This window comes from Leptidea sinapis, chromosome 15 (genome assembly GCF_905404315.1).
Source record: "Leptidea sinapis chromosome 15, ilLepSina1.1, whole genome shotgun sequence".
In the NCBI taxonomy this organism is placed as follows: Eukaryota; Metazoa; Arthropoda; class Insecta; order Lepidoptera; family Pieridae; genus Leptidea; species Leptidea sinapis.
Genome location: NC_066279.1, coordinates 8,623,313 through 8,632,433, shown reverse-complemented (window position 1 = coordinate 8,632,433; position 9,121 = coordinate 8,623,313).

Genomic DNA, 9,121 nt, shown 5'->3' with positions numbered 1-9,121 from the left:
GTTTTACGTGGACTGTTGAGTGCTTGTCTTGTTGGCTGCAGTTGGTTTGGTTGTCGCAGGCGACGTCACTGCCGCGCCGTTGCAAGACCGGCTCAGACACTTTCATACTTTTGGTGTGCTCGTGACCTCACTTATTTTTGTTTTGAAAGAAAGTTTGATAAAAAAAACAGCTGGGTTCCGTAGTTAACTAAGTAACATAAGTAGTACTTAATACGTTAGCTAGAGTTGAGGGCTCCTTCATAGGTATTGGTATTCAATTTATCAATAAAATACCAGACAGTATACTTAGACTCACAGAGCACAATTTCAAGAAATATATTAAAGATTCTTTGACAAGGAAGGCTTACTATAGTATAGTAGATTAAATAGAGGATAATGCATGGTTCTTGTCTGGTTCTGCGCAGGCACCTAAAATTGTATAATATTACTAGCTGACCCAGCAAACGTTGTATTGCCGATATTAAAATCGCGACACAAAAGTAACTGTTGATCTTAGATGGGTGAAAATTTGAAATTGTATGTATTTGTAAATGCTGACTCATAATCAAACAAATTTAAAAAAATGTCAAAAAAAAAAAAAAACGTGTTGACTTCACATTTAGGGGGAAGAAAAATAGATGTTGTCCGATTCTCAGACCTACCCAATATGCAATCAAAATTTCATGAGAATCGGTCAAGCCGTTTCGGATTAGTTCAATGTTTAACACCATGACACGAGAATTTTATATATTAGATATTAAAAAGGTTATGTTATTATATGATTTAAAAGTTGGGCTCGGAGTTTCTTATCAGTTCTTCTCCTCATGTCAGAGCTTTACGAACTGATGTAGCTTCATGACGTATGCCAACTGTTGTTGCAATATATGTTATGTTATTGTCACTCCCTATTGTAAATTAATCTTAATATATATAAATTACGTGTCACGTTGTTTGTCCGCGATGGACTCCTAAACTAATGAACGGATTTAAACGGAGATTACTTCATGGAGTGCAGTTTAGTCCAACTTGAGATATAGGATAGTTTTTATTTCGATTTGGGTCCTATAATTATTTTTATTTCCAATATTTGTTTTGTATTGACAGTTCTGCTGTGAAACAATTTCATTATAACAACAAGGAGCATACGTTACGAAATAATTCTTGATGTTTTGAAATATTATAGGCAAATTCCTATAAACCTTTTATTTTTATTATATACAGAACAACGTCTGTCGGGCCAGCTATTATAATATATTTTTAGAAATATAGTTGTACTTTTCATGAGATTGTAAGTTCTATGGCTTTATGTGTGGTATTGAAAAATGTCTTGACATTTGCTGTGGCAGAGAGTCCCAATTCAAAGGCTTCGGGGCTATTTTGGGCTCGTATATTTCTATTTCTAGTATCCTTCTTCTTTAATAAAAAGAACCCTATTATTTCGGGGCACAATATATTCTACTCCTTATTTTATACTACTACTGACTGACGACCTGTATAGCCGAGTGGTTAGCGATCCTACCTACTACGCTAGAGGTCCCGGGTTCGAACCCCGATAGGTGCAAGCATTTATATGATGAATATGGATGTTTATTTCCGAGTCATGGATGCTTAAATGTATTTATGTATGTTTATATAAATTTATGTATGTTTAAGTAAGTGTATTTTATTAAATATATCATTGTCTTGTAACCCATAACACAGGCTATATATATATATAAAGTTGAATAAAAACTTGGGGCAAGATAATTTGTGTGAAAAGTTTGTCAATATTATTATTATTACTACTTACTATACTTATCAATAATTATTAGCGCTAAGGGCTGGTAGTCTGGTCTTTCTGGCAGTTCAAATTTTTGTGATCGGTGCTCCGTTGCTCGGAATCTTTTGTATCCCACACTACCAATTGTACAATTTGCAAAGAATTCAGAAGTTTCGTTTTTAATTTATTTCCAGTATTTTTTCTAAGGAATTGTATACGCGTAGGTAAATATATTGCATGTCTGTACAAATATTTCAAAATGAGTGGTAGTTTTGACTCTTCTTTTTTGGATAAAAAAATATTGAATTTGAATTTATACACAAGAAATCCTTAATACATACCCCCCGCCACCGGGAATGGAGGAGCTACGAAGACCTTGCACACACTAAAATCGATATGTATTCCTCGACGGACTCACTGGCACAAATACGGGATTCACTTGAGTGTTGACCGTATCCGAATCATAATCGCGCGGAACACGGTGTGCCACAGTTTCGGGCTATCAATACGGGCGAGTAACGCCCCTTACTTCTGTCCTTCTCAGGACTACTTTCTGCCAGGCTTCTCTTGCTCCTATTCAAATCAAATCAAAATCACTTTATTTATGTTGGTTAAGGTAATGACACTTGAAATGAATGTCAAAAGTTTTCTTTTCTTTTTTATTTACCGCCACTTCGTAAAAGGTTGAGCTTTAATGAGAAGAAGTGGCAAGAAACTTATTGTCAGTCTTTTAAATCAACATTTAAAGTTTAATGTTTTTATAAATCATTTCAATATAGTATGTAAAGTAATGCAACAAAAAAATACTCATTACGTCAAATACTCAATGTCTAATGCTGGGTTCACATTATTCATGTCCAGCGCTGGAAAAATGTGAACCTGCGCTGGAATATACCATTCCAATGACCAATCCAGTCCATTTGACTGGATTGACGGTCTATTTTTCATTCCAGCTCGCCTTTTCGAGTGCTACTGGAATAGTGTGTGAACGGCCAATCCAGTCGTTGATTATACTTTGAACAGTGAACACGAATTTTGTTTTTTTTTTTTGTAGGGTTCTATACGTAATTCATATCAATGAGATTAACTGAAAAGCAAACTCTTCATTTACTTTCTTTGTACAGAGAATATCCGTCCCTTAAATTATTTTATTTTTAATGTAAAATGTTTAGTTGAGTTATATGAATTATAATAAAGAAAATTTGTAAAGCTCAACCTTTTACGAAGTGGCGGTAAATGAAAAAATAAAGGTTTACGTAAACATAGTAATTCATAACAATACGTAATAAATAGTATCAAGGAAGCTTGCGATACGGAGTTAATATGAGTCGAATACTGAGGCAATGTTGTTATGTTGCGCTGTCCGTCCTTGGTGATGCGGTCACTAAACGTTTTGAGATTCTTCTAAACACGAAGTGTTCCGTGTTTCGAAACACCAAGTCACGAGCATTACGTTTTATTGAGAAATTTTACATTAATTTCTAATTAAATTTAAATAATAGTACAGTATTATGAAGCAGTATTTATAAGATATCCTTATTTTTAAGCTATTGCATAGCTCTTATCGCGGGCCTTCAGCGTGGAGACCGAATCCAGAAATTCCGTAACGAAAATAACTTAACACTTACTTACTAGATGTATATAGATATTTCGGCACGGTCATTACAGTTGCCGTGGAACAGCGGTTATCACGTATGCTTTTTGTGCAGCAGGTCCCAGGATCGAGCCTGGGGTACAACTTGATTTTTTTTAATTTCTTTATTTTTTTATCACGTTTTTTTAATTTTTATTATTATGACAAGCATTTTTATTTAGTTTCACCTGTCCCGTTGTCTGTGTGTAATCAATTCTTGTAAGTTAAATTTTACTCACTTCCCGTTTGCTTTTTTTTAAATTAATTTTATCAAAAAAAAAATACTGCATAAATAAATAATTATAATTGCATAAGTTAATAAAAAATGCTATGCAATGGCTTTACCGCGGCAGTCCCCGAGTGCCACACGTCTTTTTTTATTTTGAAAATATGACAAGATGAGCAGGTAAGCATCACGCCCCGCTTATTACAATGCAGTGCCCTCAGGATTCTTGATTGAACCCAAAATTCAGAGCGCATCACAATTGCACTCGTCACTTTGAGATATAGATACTACAACACTGCATGCAAACTACTGCTTCACGGCAGAAGAAGGCTATTATATCATCATCATCAGCCGGAAGACGTCCACTGCTGGACAAAGGCCTCCCCCAGATCGTCGGTAACAATTTGTTTACTTAATACATATCTCTACACTCAGTGAGCCTTTTGATATAGGCCGCTTCTTAACTTTATCTCATTCATTCACTAATTATATTGCCTCACTCTTTCCCTCCCGAAAAGTTGAATAGTTAACTCTAATCGCATTCAAGTTATGTATTCAGACTGAAACTCTTTGATGTGTGCGACATATTTTACTTACTAATCTTAGCACAAGTGTGTTTCACCTGTGGTGAAATTCCCTTCAAAGTTAGTAGGTCAGTAAAGGGAATAAATACTTAACAGGTTGAATCTGATAATTATGCATCGAACTAAGTTACGTAAAATCTAAAATTTTATGGAATTCGTATTGGTAACTTACTGTTTGATTTTTTTTTAAAGAATGGATAATATAACGTCTTTATGATAGTTATTTTGACGTTTACTCGTCAATAGTTTAGAGCTCAACGAAGGTTTAAAAAACGGTAAAGTCAGTAGAAAAATACTCAGAATGTCTTCCAATAACAAAAGGTTGTGCTAGTTTTAATCAGAGCGTAATGTTTGTGATCACCAAATATAATTGAGGCCTTGACATCAAAGGTGAGTAAACAGCTTATGAATTATAGATGACGTTATACATGAACAACATAGACACAACATAGAGGCTGCATTCAGTTGCAATCATCGAATTTAAAGTTATGATTATATTAAAGTAACTGTGAGTATACTAAACAGTCATTTTTATTAGTAATTAGCAGACCCAGCAAAAGTTGTATTGCCATATAAAGTAATACGAGTAAGAAAAAAATCAATAATTATAATTTTTGGGGTATAAAAAATAGATTCTAGAAAAAAAATTATGATTTATCTACATATATTTGGTTGTCAAATATTATGGTTGCGTTCAGAAATTTAATTTGTACAAAACTTAAGATTTATCAATCTACATAAAAATAATCTGATAGGTAGTTTTAATTAATCTACCAACTATAAGTAGCTAAAATTAAGTTTGTTCTTTACCTCTTGTGAAAGTTAGAAAGATATAAAGATTCTAATTAGTTATTCATTTTGAACCATTCTTTCAATTTGATTTCTGAATGACGGGGGACACATCAAAGGAAAACCAAAAATGTTGTTTTCATTCAATTCCGAGCATTTTCAACCTTCTCTGGACTTCCACAAATAATTCAAGACCAAAATTAGCCAAATCGGTCCAGCCGTTCTCGAGTTTTAGCGAGACTAACGAACAGCGATTCATTTTTATGTATATAGATAGTGATCCAATGGACAGATGTTCTGAAACTACACTAGACTCTACCAACTGTATTGGTAGAAGTATAACTTGCCCCATCATATGGGGCCATATGGGGCCCAATATGACCCCCGTAGTACTCATGAAGGCCAAATAGTTATCTAAAAGTTGTCGCCGGCAGCGATAGTTTACGATTTTTTAAATGATGAGTTGTATTACCGAATTGTTAATTGTATGGTAGTTTGGTGGAGCTGTTAAGCATTATATGTATATATTTATAATCTGAAGAAAGTCGGAAAATTCCATTAAAATCAGGTTCACAGGTAGTTATATAATATATATTTATAAAAACTTAGCTTTATCTTCAAGTATAGATTAATGTTACACTTATTCACCAAAATAATAAAACCTACATAAATTATAAGTTATATGCATAACATTATAACATAATAAGAAGAGTTATTAGTTTTTGGCCATTCTTTCGATTGGCATCATAAAAGTAGGGGTGTTTTTTTTACATTTAAGTCGGTTCGATTCCCAGACGAGGCAAAAAATTTTTAGAAAATCTTTGAATGCAGAATTACTCACTTTTAAAAATAACATAAAGTCTTCTTTTAGTAAAATACCCTATCTACGATATTTAAAGTACTTTTTCTTCATGTCCCATAACTTTGGGACACCCTGTATATCACTCGTCTTTCCCCAAATGTTGGGGAAAAAACGGCAACCAAGTTTATTGAATGAATAAGTTAGATGATCTCAAATAAAACATGCACGGTCGGTTGATGACTATGTAGCGCTCAGGTGTACCTTATACTAATATGATATTTTTCAATAAAGTTGTTTAACTTTCAGAAGATATCATAGGCTTCTTTCTTTTGCGAGCTTTATCATTATTTTGTTTAATTTTAAATTCATACATCAATTTAAGAATTAGTCGCAAGGAGTATGTTCTTTGATTAACACGAGTGTTACACAATTAAAATAAAACACTTTTAAAGGATTAAAACACGTGTAATTGTAACGGTTTTAGATTAGATTTTTGCGTAAAAGTTACATTTTTATTTTAGTTAACCCGACGTTTCAAGACCTTTCCAGATCTCGTTTACAGGGGGACTGCAGATGAAATGGTCTCTGCTTTTCAGACAAATATTATCTACATGATGAAGTAATTAAATTTAATGAAAAGTAGTCATTTATTGTAAATGAAATCACCTAAAACACCCTAGAATTTTATAAATTTTTAAAACATAAAAGCAGTTTCTGTGGCTAAACTGTATTAAGTAGATATTACGTGTGTCGCGGATTAATTTGTAGATATTTTAAAGTTCTATAATTCTTTAGAACATTTTATTCGTAAATACCTGTTTTCGTAGCGTTCACCAGAAAAACTCTTTCTTATTTATTTTTTACATTTAAATAGCTTATATACATGTATAAAAATTTAGTAGCCTATGTGTTAATCCAGAGTATCAGCTACCTGTCACTAGACCAATTTTATCAAAATTGGTCCAGCATTTTGTGCGTGAAAAGTAATAAACATACATACTCACTCACAAACTTATTATACATTAGTAACTCCTTTAGTTTTTCCGGAGCACGCACGAATACCTCGCAGATTTTTTTCCGACTTACTGACACTTATCGTATTATTTTGGACACTTCACTCCATACCTTTATAAATCTAGCCTATGTGTTATTCTGATGTATTAGCTATATAATTGTAAAGTTTCATTAAAATCCATTCAGTAATTACTACGTGTAAGAGTAACAAACATACATCCATACATTCTTACAAACATTCCCGTTTATAATATTAGTAGGATCCGTGTGCAATTATTAATATCATGGTACAGGCACCAGGTTAGCTGTATAAGTAATTTTCGCTTTATATAGTGTAACTGCAAACAATTTCCTGTTTACTTTGCTCTGCGCTAATATAATTTTTAATTAGATGTTTGAAGGTCAATACCACGTTGAAACAAAAGTTTTGCTGTGAAGGTGTATAATAAGATCAGTTTATATTTTTAAAGCTTTGGCAGTTGCGGTGGCCAGTAAAATAAAGTCGTGACCAGTTCTTTAAATTACGTTTCAATGTTATAATAGCATGTTAACGAACAAAATATTATGTCGGATACTATCTATTGTAACATACCTAATTGATATGTGTTGGTACAGTTGAAATCTACCAACGCGTGTGTCCAAATACCACACGCAACTGTAAATCTTGTGTAGCAATGAAAGAAACATGGCGCCAAGACCCAGTTTTAGTGTTTTATCAATTGCAAAACAAACCAATTTGTTATTTTAGAATGTTCAATCTAGCACAATGTTAGGCTATATTATGCAAATACTATAAATAATTACGAAAAATTTTCTGTCATAAATTTAATTTTCTTACTGGATAATGTGTTCTTCTAATGCTTTGAATTTCAAGGGCTAGGGCGTCAACGGTTTAATAACTATTCTAGCGTGGCGAAAATATGTGACAGCAATAAACCTGTACGTCCATTATATCTCCTGCACCTAATGTGTATATTTCTCGCGTCAAATAACGTAAGGTCAATAATATACAATCAACTTGAGTGAAAACTCCAAAAAAAGCCGTACACAGAAAATTATTATGTCATCCAGGTAGACGAAAATTTTCATGTAAATGTTCATGATATGAAAACTACTGGGCCAAACTATGTAAAATTTTTAAGGGACCAAATGCCATCTATTTCGCATCAAAAAAAAGAAGAAATTCGTAAATCGGATCATAAATCTCAGAGTAATCGGTAAACACACATAAAAAAAATACCGATCGAATTGATAACCTCCTACTTTTTGAAGTCAGTTAAAAAGATACATGAACAAAGTGACTTCCCCTAGAGACATTTAGAAATGTGTTAAAGGATGTATTCTTAGTTTAATATATCTAGCAGTTTAAGTTCAAGAAGAATTAGGAAGGTACTTATTAGCCTAAGTTACGGCTAGATTGTAATGCGCAAGTGAGGCAACATTAACTCTATTATTATGTTCCCTAGAAGAAAAAATAAATTAAAGCTATGAAGTACATTATAATATAGTTAAAACAACATTTTATTTATTAGCAACTTCTGTATTTATATATGTACAAAGACCGTATCGTAAGTATCCCTCCCTACTCTGTGGTACCTATCACAATCTTTTTGGTATGCGGACACGGTCCGTTTTTTCAGTCAAGGTCAGGTAATCTTAGAATGCTTACCTACGTTCCATATCTAAGCCTTTTAATAATATGTTTTATCGTGTAGGTACTAATATAAATTAGCATAAAATATGATTGAATTTTCAATTATAAATAATATTTTTAATTTATTATTGTTCAGTGGAGTTCACATACATAAGATGTTTTTTATGAAGATAGATGGCAAAATGTATTCCCTACCTAGTAAGGTATTGTGAATAATAAGTTATAATAATTAGACGAATATCGACTACAAATTGGCGAAACAAAATTATACACACATATATTTGAGCCTAGAGGAATATCTTAGTCTAAATTAAGTAGGTACATATTATAATAAATACAGAAGTATCTACCTACCTACCAAAGGAAATTAAAAAAGGTTACGTTAAACCTATTGGAAGTTAGTTGGCGTGCGTGTTCAAAATTGTGTCACAGTTAAGTCAGGGTTACGTAAGTATCGATTTCTACTAAGGATAATAAATATTTAAAATTCGTTGCAGTCGCAATTTGAAATGTAAATTTTTGCTTCGTAACCGGTTAATCTTATTTGTTAATTAAATGTCTATCCTTGCGATTAGTATATATCTAAGCATTGAAAATAATACTACCTACATATATAGATACAAATATTGCTCGTCCGTGCCGATATTGTAGTTAGTAGCAATGATATTTAAAAGTATAGAT